Raw genomic sequence first — 12651 nt, forward strand, 5'->3', positions numbered from 1 at the left:
TTTCAGTCCTTTTAAATGTATCAAGGTTTATGGTTTAGCATATGGTCTCTTCTAAAAAATATTCACGTGCACATAAGAAGAATGTGTATTCTACTGTTGTTGGGTGGAGTGTTCTATAGATGTGTGTTAGGTTGAGTTTGAGTTGGTTTATAATCTTCTCCATTCTTGTTGATTTTCTGCTTAGTAGTTCTATCCATTACAGTAACATTCTGTACTTCATGAGCCATTATTATCATATCTTCATTTAATATTTCCTCTGATTTTAAAAACAAACTTATACCGTGTTTCCCCAAAAATAAGACCTAGCTGAACAATCAGCTCTACTGAGTCTTTTGGAGCAAAAATTAATATAAGACCTGGTATTATATTATATTATATTATATTATATTATATTATATTATATTATATTATATTATATTATACCAGGTCTTTATTATAGTAAAATAAGACCGGGTCTTATATTAATTTTTGCTTCAAAAGACGCTTTAGAGCTGATTGTCTGGCTGGGTCTTATTTTCGGCAAAACACAGTAATAGCTGTTGTAAGTCTTTCTCAAATATCTTCAACTTTTGGGCCCTTTCGAAAGCAGGTTCTAGTGCCTGATTTTTTTGCCCTGTGTATGAATCATACTTTCCTGCTTCTTTGCATGTCTTGTAAATTTTTTGTTGAAAATCAGGTGTTTTAGATAATACATTATAGCAACCCTGCATACTGAATCCCCTCCTGCCCTGGACCTTGTTATTGTTGTTTGTTTGGGTATTTGTTTATTTGTGTCATTTTTACCTGATTCTGTGAAGTCTGGCCTGATTTGTGTGCACAGTGTGCAGCTTCTGATGTCTCTGCTCAGATTTTTTTCTCTTAATAATTGTTATCTTTTAACCTGACTTCCTACAGACCACCCCAGGTCAGCATAAGCCACTTATTGGTCAAAGGTTGTACTTATGCCCCCTTAGCCAGCTAGATTGTTCTTTCTTTCCTACTGGATGTGTGTGTGGCTTGGAGACTGCTTTCAGAGTTTAGAGTTTACAGTTTTGTCCCGTACTCACTAGTAGCTTAAAGACTCTCCCTTTTGAGGGCTTGCAGCCTTGGGCATTTGTAGTCTTCCAGGCCACCAAAGATGAATGTGATATTTTTAAGTCTGCCTTTCCTAGCAGTCACCCCTAGGTCAGTATAGCTTCTTGTTCAGCCAGTGTTTAGTCAGAGTTTGGCTTTAGTCCCTTGAACCAGTAAGGGTCCTGCCCTTTGCTAATGGATCTGTGTGGCCTGGGGAATGCTCCGAGGCTGCTTTTGTTCCCACATGGGTACAGCCTAGCACATGCACACGCCTTCTGGACCCCCAGGAGTGCGTGGGATCCCATGAGTACTCTTGGTTGTCTCTTTCCCTTGCCTCTTTGTTAAACATCTGGCTGGTCTGCTATTTTGCTTGTTTCTCCTAGTAGCTTGCCCAAAATGTGGGTGCCTTTGAAGAACCCACAAACCTTCACATCATCCAGACACTGTTGCTTTTGATTGTGAAAACATAGGGCAAAGGATGAAGAAGCCTTTCTCTGGGGCTTGAACAGTGTTATTCATAAAAGTGGATGTTGACAGTTATGGGTTGGACTATGCCTGCAATCATCACCCGGATCCAAGGGGCATAGGTGCACACTGATTTTCTATAAGTTCATGGGTGTGTGTTTGTGATATGGGGCCTTCTAAAGTCCAAGGTCCAAGGAAGGGGCTCTTCCTGGGTCAAAAAATGATGCTGTTTTATACTCCCCTTTGGCCAAACTTTTCTTTTGCCAGCTAGAATGTCCCTCATTCCTTAAGACACAGTATTTATCTTTGTAACAGGCTCAACTGGCATATCCATTTCTTAGAACTTTCTCACAGAAATAGAAAAGTAAAAATGATGCTGTTTGGTAAAAAAAACACAATGGAACTTTAATTCACATCTCTGTGTTGTTTAATGAGGGAGTCAATGATTGAGGGTGCCCGAGGCAAGGATTTAATATTAAAATGACTTCCCAGCCTTTCTATACAGAATGTTCTGTCTCCTGAATGGTCATGGTTAGCAGGTGTGCTTGTCTTGGAATACTGAACCTGGATCCCATGGCCTGAGAGCCCTCTGGGCTGCTGTGGACCTCTTTTTTGAGGCAGCTGGAAAGGCCAGGCAGAGCCTAACAGACTTATTTTATGTTACTTCAGCCTCTGCATACAAATACAGTATTTCTTATTCTCTGAAGACTCCATTATCAACAAAAAAAACCCCAGTTCGCTTTCTAAGATCATACCTACCCTTCCCCAGGACGTGGTCAGTCATCTAACCTCCCATGTCCTCTGTATTTGGAGGAATTAGTCTGATGGAAAGGAAGAGGGATACCACGGCCCAAGTGCTATCCCAAAGAGTCATGACATCAAGTCCAAGTTTTGGCTGGTGAATTCATTTATTTTACATTTGTTGAGAAATTACTATATGCTGGACTCCTGGCGTAGGAACTGTAAACTGGTGTGTGACTGTGTGACAGAGACATCCGGCGCCGTGGAAACACATACAGGAGGGGGACCTAAGCAGAAAGGACCCTCACACCGTGTTCCCAACAGGGCCAGTGAGGCCCACAGAATCATGTAGGAACATGGACATGCAAGGGCAGCACGAGGAAGGCTGAAGAGGAGATTCAAGCAGGAAAACCCTACCGTGGCCATATCTAGCCCAAATTTCCACCAATGCCCAGAGAGGGAGGGCTGAGAAGTAATGGCCAAATTGCACTATAGTCTGCCTGCAATGTTGGTAATTGTTTTGGCGGAGGCACCTTTGTGGAGAGGTTTTCTGGGTCAAGAGGAGACTTATTTTTAATTATGTTCCCCCAACACCAGGCACTGTCGGTGCTGCAGACACAGTGATGAGCAACACAGAACAAGTCTTGACCTCATGGAGATTACCTGCTGGAGCAGAGACAGACAAGAGCCAATTAGACAGTGATTGGCGCTGTGAGGTAAATGAGAGGTGGGGTGAGCTATGGCCAGGACGGCTTCTCTGAGGAGTGACCAAGTCAAAGAAGGAAGCAAGCCACAGGAAATGTGTGGCTAAGCCAAAGGAACAAGAAATGCAAGAGCCTGACTCAGGAACACGCTTGGTGCTTTTTAAGATGAGTAGAAAGGCCAGTATGGCTGGCACTGAGCAAACAAAGGGAAGGAGGGTGGAGGAGCTAGTTTGGGGAAACAGAATTAAAAACAAAATCTTCTTTTGACCCAGAAAACCTCTCCACAAAGGTCGAAGAGAAAGAGAATTGTTGAATAAGCATTAAACCAGAATTAGACGTACATCATAGGCAATCCACTGAGAAATTGCGAAGGCAGAAAGAAATTTCTCCTTTTGTACAGCCAACCGGCTACAGCTCATCACAACCAAGTTCACAAGCGAAACAACGAATAGCACCCAAGGGAGAGGCCGTGACAACGCCATCTGTCACACAGAATTCGTCCTAACTTCACGGGGTGGTTAGGGTGGCCATCTAGGTTAGCTAATTGGCCTTATCCAAAGGGAGATGGGGTGGGGGTGCTATCATCTTTGATTACATTTCAAAGGTCCACGAGAAAGATATCCCAGGGTGTGGTAAGATGATTCCTTAGCTTTAAAAAGATTTCCAGGGCCGGCCAGGTGGCTCAGGTGGTCGGTTCAGGAGGTTGGAGCCCGGGGGGGTGGGGTGGGGGTGGGAGGGGGGGTGGGGGGGTGCTCCTAACACCAAGGTCGCTGGTTCAATTCCCACATGGCCAGTGAGCTGCGCCCTCTACAGCTAAGATTATGAACAACGGCTCTCCCTGGAGCTGGGCTGCCGTGAGCAGCCGGAGGTTGGCGTGAGCTGCCGTGGGCTACCGTGTGCTGCCAGGAGTAGCCAGTGGCTAGTGGCCAGCAGCCAGCATGAGTGGCCGTGGCTACTATGTGCTGCCGCCGGCTACCATGTGTCACCATGACCGGCTGATCGGCAACCAACTGACACCTCAGCCTGGTGGGGGTGGGGAGGGGAAGATTTCCTTGCATGGTTTGTGCCAAATAGCCAGGCGGGTCTACTAAACACAGCACTTATGCTGATAAACATGTGTATTTCTTTTTGTTGTTTTGCTGAAGCCCCCAAATTGCTGTATGATTGTCATGTGGTCATCGCAGAGCACAGCCATCATTCTTCCACTTTTCTGGTCTTTTCTCTAGGACAACCTCTCTCAGACACTTCAAACTTCTCTGTGAAAGGTGGAAGTCAAATAGACCTTTGAAAATCAAATTCTGAGGAGCTATTGTTTTCAATGTCAAGAAACCTGATAAGGGCAAAGCAGGAAGAGTAAAGAAATGCTAATGGAGACAGTGACGTAGCAAAGTCATTTAGGGCAGACAGTAACGTGCACTGCCAGCAACTGTAGGGCAAGGCCTGGCATGTGCCCAGCTCCCTGACACAGCAGGCAAAGAGAGGGTACTACCCAAATCAGACCCCAAAAAGCTTTTCTTCAGGTTTGCCACCTGGGTCCTTTGTGCCACATCGTCCTTTGTATGCCAGTAGAATACTCCCTTTAAACCAACAGGTTTCTGAAAAGAAGCAAACTAATGACATACAGTTTATTTTATGCTCGTGGCATAGCATTAAATGCTGGCAGCACTCGGAAAACTTCCTGTCTGCCGTCCAGTCCAGGAGCTAATTCTTACCTGCGGAGATCAACCTACTCACCTGCATTCAAGCACCACTTGGGTTTGTCATTGCTGCTTTTGTTTGTTCGTTAGCCATTTTGTTTGTTTGTTCTAGAACACTGACCCTGTATCTGAGCGGCCTGCTGTTCAGCAACAAGGAGTTAATGGGATCTTTTCTCTACATCTTAAGGAAGATCTGTGTTTAAGTGTCAGCATGGCCTTGGCTCTCAGATGTGCACATTTAGCTGCACGTCGTGCATGGGCGCTTTACAGTGAAGATGTTGTTCACGCAGTTATACAACTGCCACCAATAAAAGCAACTGTTTGCCAAACCATATAATAAGAAGGACCTTCAGGTGTGTTTGGAGCAAAAGTCCTTTACTCCTTGGGCAGTCCTCTCCCTTCTTGGATTGGGAAAGCTGTGTTTCTGCAGCTCATGGCTCCATCTGGGCATCAGGGGGGTTCTACAGCAAGCAGACTTCTTCTGCCAGCAATGCAGAATACATCTCATCCGCCTCTCCATCTCTGTCATTACACCCGGCCACCATTTAGCTGTAGAACCTTGAGCAAATCACTCAAATTAATGGTTATAATAATAGTTCACAAGGACACAGACTCTGTCCTAAGTACTTACATATGTATTTCTTTATTCCTGATAACAATCCAATGAAGTTGGTCATTTAAATCTTCGTTTTACAGGTACATATAGTGAGACACACGGTAACTTAACCAAGCTCACTCAGCTATGAAGTAACACAGCCAGGATTTGAACCCAGGGAGCCTGGGCACCTGCACCACTAAGCTATATGACCCAGGGCGAAGTTGAATCTTAGTGTCATCATCTGTAACATGAGCTGTTGACCAGATGCCCTTGAAGGTCCCAACTAGCCCTGCGAATATCTGTGGTGCTTGGCGGCTCACTATTTTTAAGAGTAGAAGAGTAATGTCCCATATCTGCTCTGTTCATCCCTTAGAATTTGTGCCAGCCTATAAGTTCTGAAATCACTAAAAGCAGGAGAAACCAGTGGGACTCATCTTCGTGGACAAGTCATTCATGGATCTCTACTGTGCCTGACAGTCAGCATCTTGCCCTGTATCATCATTTATATGCTAGACGAAGTTCTTGTATCAGATAGGGTCCCTGAAGCTTCTGGAATCAACTGGTTCTTGTGTCATTTAAGGAAACTAAAGTAAGTTAAACCTATTTACACCCCACTGAGAATTGACCTCTCTGTCCTTTGCACTAACATATACCTTACCTGGATTTGACCAATAATATTTATTACACGTCTTACTTGTTTCTCCCTCCACTGTCCAGTGAGTTCTTTGAGCCTAGGCCCCATAACTCATTTGTACAAACACCCCCAAGCACAATTGTTATTACATAGCAGGCGTTTAGTAAATGTGTGATAAATCATTTGAAATAAAAGAAAACAAAATAAATACATAGTAATATCAGATAATCGTTTTTTACCCCAGATGTCAAGATTAGGTGTGAGCAATAGTCTACTCCAGGAAAAGAGCTTGGGGAAAGAATGAACTAAATCTCTCTGGGGCTGATATTTATGTTAGACACCCAAAACTTCCTACAAGATGGAAATTCCACGTTAGTTACCTACAGTAACGTGGCTATTCCATGCATCTGATATACCCTAGGAGTATATTCATGTCATACTAAACTAATACCTAGATTCTTAACAAGGACTGATGAGAAGATAAAGGGCAAGATAGGGTCTTCTATCTGACATACTTGGACATCCGACAAGGCCTTTAAACTAGGAGGAGAAGGGACCTCTTCGTGCATCTCATTTGAGCCATGCCTGATAAGAAGAAAGTCTATTTCCCTAGACTCCTAAAATATCAGTATATTTTTGCTAATATTAGAATTTTCACTAACCTTCCTCCCAAGGTTCTATGTCAAAACTGAGATCCTCAAACAGACTTGTATCCTGCAAATGGGAAAACTGGACTTCCTTCACAGGGTCTAAGTAGGAGATACCTTGCTATCCAAACCAATGAGTAGTGGTGGTTGAAAGAATGAGAAAGGGCACTAGCTTCGTGGTGTGGTCAAAATCCAGCTTCTTTGCCACATATGCCAAGACATTGAGTGGGATTTGCCATGTTGCTCCAGAACTATGTCTAAGAATCAAAACTGAGAACAAGAGACGCCAAGTGGCTGTGGGGTGGGAGTGAGAATGCCAACAGGACTACCCATAACATGGGGAGCCTGGTGCCATGTGTTCACTGAGCTGCAGCATCTGAAAACTTAGAAGCCTAATGTGGGGGTTCCTTAGCACCACAAGGGAGGCACATCTCTTCTTGTCCTTTTATCTCAGACTTCCTGTTTCCCTGGGAGTTGTGGCCCCAGGAACAGTCAATGGCAGGAATCCAGGGCCCAGGATTGCATATCACTTAAGAGGTTTGTTCTTATAGAGAATTCACCAGAAAGAATAAGAGGGAGGATTGCTGCTAGAAAGAGTGGCCATTCCCCAGGAGTCAGGAACCCTTCTGAGCATAGCAGGAAGGATTCTGCCAAGAACGGTTGCCTCCAGAGATGGGAAGACGTGCTGAACAGCCTGGGATGAAGCAAGTCTTCTGTGGCACTCAGTATTTTTTGCTTGATTATAATCAGAGTTCAGTTCTGTCACTTATGTTTATACAGGTGTCCTGACACTTCCTTGAGCCTCCTCGTACCCCAGGTATGTGTCTGCATTTCCTGTGAACACAGTACACCAATAATGTGACATAAGAAAAAACAAAGAAACCTCCCAAGCCATAAAATAAAGTCTGTCCTTAAAAAAAAAAAATAAGTAGGAAAACAACCCAGGGATTATACCGGATGAACTATACTCAAAGCCACCCCAGTGGACAAGGACCACATGTCCCCCTGATTTTCATGGTGGGAAAAACTGGTCCAAAAAGACCAGCCTGAAACTGCTAGTCCCCAAGACAAGGGCATCACAGTCAGAGAAAGAGCCATGTTGGAGCCAGTTGTGGCACGCCCACCCACAATCCCCGGTCACATCTCATCCCCAATCAATAGCAGCAGCATCAGAATTCACTTCTTATCTCTACATGTCATTTCCCACTGAAAGAAACCAGGGTTTTTTTGAAAACCGGCTGGTTAAGACCGAGAACAGGAAATGTACACTCGTCACCCCCTTATCTGCGGTTTTGCTTTCTGCATTTTCAGTTCCCCACAGTCAACCATGGTCTAAAATTATGAAATGGAAAATTCCAGAAATAAACAACTTACGCAGTTTAAATGGTGTGCCATTCTGAGTAGCATGATGAAATCTGGCGCCATCCCACTCCAATCTGCCTGGGACGTGAAACACCCTTTTGCCTAGCGTCTCCACACTCTAGACATTCCCTGGCTGGTAGTCACTTAGGGGCCATCTTGGTTATCAGATTGACTGCCGCAGTGCTTGTCTTCAAGTAACTTTTTTTTTTTTTATTGGGGAATATTGTGGAACAATGTGTTTCTCCAGTGCCCATCAGCTCCAAGTCGTTGTCCTTCAATCTAGTTGTGGAGGGCGCAGCTCACTGGGCCATGTGGGAATCGAACCGGCAACCTGTTGTTCAGAGCTCGCACTGTAACCAATGGAGCCATCTGGCTGCCCTTTTTTTTTTTTTTTTGAGTTTTAAAAAAAGGATAGTTTATTGAAAGCAAAGGGTTATTGCTCCTGAGGGGGTCCCGAATGGAGATGCCCCCAAGTAACTCTTATTTTATTTCATAAATAAATGCAAGAAATGCAAAAGTAGTTTTGCTAGCAATTCGGATACACCAAAGAGAAGCCGAAAGGGCTTCCTCTAAGTGAAAAGGTGAAAGTTCTTGACTTAAAGCATTTTGTCATCTCACATCATCACAACAAGAGTCAGTATAATACAGTAAGGTATTTTGAGAAAGGAAGTATTCATGTAACTTTTATTCCAGTATATTGTTATAATTATTCTATTTCATTTTTAGTTATTGTTGTTAATCTCTTACTGTGCCTAATTCCTAAAGTCAACAGTATCATAGGAATGTATGTCTAGGAAAAAGCATAGTATATACAGGGTTCAGTACTATCCACGGTTTCAAGCGTCCACTGGGGGTTTCAGTCTTGGAAGGTATCCCCCTACAGTATAGAGGAATTTGGGACATCTTGTTATGCCAAAAAGCAAGGACGTTATCAAAGATAATCACATTAGATTACAGAATCTACTAAATAACTGGCCTGTACTCTTCCAAAATGTCAAGGTTATAAAAGACAAAGACTAAGGAGCCATTCCAGATTAAGGGAAACTAGAGACAAGAGACTGAATGCCGTGCTTAATCTGGGATTGGATCCTAGCATAGAATTTTTGTTTTTGTTTTTTTCAAATAAAAGACATTGTTGGGACAACTGGCAAAGTACGGGTAAGGTCATAGATTAAATAATAGATTTGTATCAATATTATTTTTCAGATATTGATCATTGTTCATGATTGTTTAAAGTGTCTTTGTTCTTAGGAAATATACGCTATAGTTTTTATGAGTAAAGGAGCATGTGTGCAATTCACTCAAATGGTTAAAAAGATATATATCAGAGAGAAAATAATTAAGCAAATGTGGTAAAATGCAAACAATTGGGGGGTCTGGATGAAGGGTCTTGGGTTTTCTTCAATATTTTTTGTGTCTTGTTTTCTTCTCCTGAAAAAGAATGTTACATCCTTCACTGAGTCGCTGTGAAGATTCACAAGGGGACACTGGCAAGACATACCATGCTCTACACGTAGCATGCGTTCTGAAAAGTTAGTGAACCTTCATCGCACTTTGCCTCAAAAGTAAAAGCCAAGTCGAATTCATTTTGCAGTATATTATCTAGCATAGTGCTTTGCGTGAAGACAGGCTTGATAAATGTCTGGAAAGTATAATGTGCCGATTCACACCTCTCAATATTCTAATTTGAATCCTATGTTCTTTGCCTGCTTGTTCCCGTTTCTTTCACTGAACCTTTTATGCCCAGAACAATTTTCTTAATTTTATTCCCCTTGCCAGCTGCCTCTTCTCCTGAAATTTAACTTGCAGAGTCAGTGAAGCTGATTGATTACGAGAACCAAAGACACCACCTAACAGTTCTGAGGTGAATATGATACACCTTTGAAGGAGCTAAATGACTGAGCCTGTCAAAATAACCTATCCCATTTTGGAGAGCTTAACAAAAAGTAATTCAAGTACTTAAAGGAGAAAAATTATTCCCCTCCCACCACCACCAAAAAAACCCCTTGATTGCAGGTTGAGTTATTTCACATAGTTCAGTAACCCCTGATGACCCAGCGTGATCTGAGGCGTGCCCCCCTTTTTCATTTGTAGACACCCAGGCCACTGCCAGGCCCAAAGATTGGAAGTTGGTGGTCCCCACCTCCAGGGGTGTGGAGCCTCCCTTGGGCCGGATTTGGGCGGTGGAATGGAAACAACTAGAGCCTTCAGGCCAAGTGGTGACTCCAACTTCGTTTCAGACTTACTCAGTGGTGCTTTGGTAAACCCCAGCTTTAGTGAAAGAGCAGCCACAGGTGAGGGAAGGTGTGACTCGTTTGCTTCACACCTTCTTAAGTCCACTCAATTCCAGAGCCACCAAGGTGAGAAAATGGGTGCGTGCAGTTGCCCAATGAGAAGGACCTGCTGGATTTTGCCTTCGGCACGGGAATCACCGGAATGAGAAAAACAAGGGCAGGGGGAGTGTTGGATTCGGCTGCAGGACAGTGATCTGAGGCCACTCTCGCGAGCTCACTCTAGGACAGGCCTGGGGGTGGGGGGCTTGTTTTGGGGGAAGAAGGCACAGATGGTGGGATCCTGGGGTACAGGGACCGGCTTGAATTCATCTTCGTACTCCGGGGTCTAGCGCTGTGCTGCTCAGGGGCCGACAAGGCCTCGGTAGGGAACTAGGAGCCCGGTCTAGGCGGGACAGATCGCCAAGCCGCACCCCGACGCAGCAGCGGGGGGTCGGTATGGGCACGAATCTGTAGACTTGACACGAGGAAAGGCGACGGCCTGGCTGGACTGGCCTCGGGCTCCGAGGCCCTGTAGGCGATCAGCCGACCCACAGCACCAACACCCAGCAGCCTCTGCGGCCGAGGCGCGAGGCGGAGGGCTTCTCGTGGGCGGGATGGGCCATCTCGCGCTCCTCATTGGACAAAAGCGTTTGTCAATCACTGAGGAAACGCATCTGTACGAGACCGGACATCCGGTACGTCCCATCTTGGAGCGCGGCGAGCTCCGCCGGGAGCGGGGAGGGCAACGATGGGAGGATGCGATACCCAATGGCAATCAAGAGCTTCGTCTTCGCAGAAGATTGGCAGCTGTTCGCACCACACGCACAGCGGAGGGATACCGGTCTCGGACAGTGATAGGTCCGACCTGCAGACCTGCGGTTTGTACCTGTGTGTGTTTCTTTTTCGTATGTAAAGGGAGCAGTTAATTGACGCGTAAATGAGATTGTACTGCGAGCGACGGTCTCTTTTTGCAGTTAGCGTTTTGGCTTTCGGCTAAGGCTCCTGAGTTTGGTAGGCTTTTCCTGGAATTACCTAGATTGTCTGGTTTCCTCAGTGAGGCTCCCCGTTCCTTATGCGGGATCAGGGTTGCGCCGGAAATGGTCGCCAGAATAATCGCAATGTGCGCTATTAGGTGAGTTAAAGCTAAGATTGAATGCATGGTAGTCAACAGAAAACAGGATGAAACGGAAACGGACTGTTCATAGGGCAAAAATGTAAGGCGCCCTTCAACATTTGAATGGATGCCCAACCTTTTTCATAATAAGAAAAATGCAAATTGAAACTTCACTGAGCTAACATTTCTGACCTATCAGATTGGTGAAAATACCGTTTGACAAGTTGCTCAGTTAAGGTCAGTGCAGAAACTGGCTCTCTCCTGTGTTGCTGGTGGACTGCAAATTGGTATCACCCGGGGTTGGGATGGGGCCATAATACCTGACAACATGTGAGTTTACCTTTGACCCAGCAATCCATTTCATCCAAATACACCTCCACAAATAGGAAACGATAGGTGCACAAAGTTCTATTCAGAGTGGTAGTATTTGAATTACCAAAGATTGGAAACAGTGCAGATGTCCATTAGTAGGAGAATGGCTGAATAAACTGCCGGACATCGGCGATATACGAGTATAGTATGTAGTGTTACACAGCAGACTTTGCAGCATTAAAAAGAATGAGGAAGCCAGCGGTATTTTCTTTCGAGTGATCTCTAGAGACGTTGTATATGGGCTGCTACCTTTAGCATAAAGAAATGCCAAAAGGCCAAAACCAAAACTGATGAAAATGATTTACCCATAAGGAGTGGAGGTGGTGGTGGTGGAGAACGTGGTAAAAATCTTAGAGGGGAAAATAGAATAAAAAATAAAGTGATAATAATAATAATAGTAAAAGAAAACAAAAGACTACAACACAAAACAAAAATTTGTGACAATGGGTATTTGCCCAGCTTGGCTGTTGTTCTCCAGGGACCCAGCACTAGACCCTTGGAAGCACAGGCTTGCTTGGCTGGGTGGGCCTCAAGTTATTTATAGTGGAGCCATGGTGTTGACTGGGCTAAGGATTTTTGGTACCCTGCCGCTCTCCAGGGTTCCTCGAGGAGGTGAGGGGAGAAAGTAAATGACTTTTACCTGCCTCAGGGTAATACATGATGAGTAGCGCCTGGTTCCTAGATAGGATGGTGGGGCCAAATGCGTGACTGGGTCTCTGCCATGCCAGGCAACCCTGCAGTGGTGGCTCAGAGGCTGTGCCTGTTCCACATGCATGACACTGGCCTTCAGAAGGCATGAGACCTGTAATGCCTGGACCTAGCCATGCTTACACTTGATGTCTTCCAGGCCCAGACAGCTGCCCAGAAGATAATCTTGGGCTTTGTCAAAACAGGAGGTCCTTTGGACAAGCGTATGTTCTTATAATTAAATTGGGAAGAACAAAACAACCTCAAAGCCATCTGTTCTTAGGAAAACTATTTACATGTGCAG

At 44.7% G+C, this 12651-nt stretch overlaps 1 protein-coding gene across 6 annotated transcripts in view; it reads left to right on the plus strand.

Moving 5' to 3' along the window:
* METTL23 (methyltransferase 23, arginine) overlaps positions 1–12651 on the plus strand; it is a 121068-nt gene that overhangs the window by 62080 nt on the left and 46337 nt on the right. For 3 of the 6 annotated variants that reach the window (XR_016023032.1, XR_016023031.1, XR_016023038.1), the window contains one exon: positions 5632–5961. The exons of 1 other annotated variant lie outside the window; for it this stretch is intronic. The gene's annotated coding sequence lies outside the window, so the exon portion shown is untranslated. Of the gene's footprint in view, positions 1–4772; positions 5014–5631; positions 5962–12651 lie in introns of those variants that run through there. 2 more of the 6 variants (XR_016023033.1, XR_016023035.1) reach the window with 1 other exon arrangement.

Source organism: Rhinolophus sinicus, chromosome 12 (assembly GCF_057876585.1).
Source record: "Rhinolophus sinicus isolate RSI-liver-muscle chromosome 12, RSI-T2T, whole genome shotgun sequence".
Taxonomy (NCBI): domain Eukaryota; kingdom Metazoa; phylum Chordata; class Mammalia; order Chiroptera; family Rhinolophidae; genus Rhinolophus; species Rhinolophus sinicus.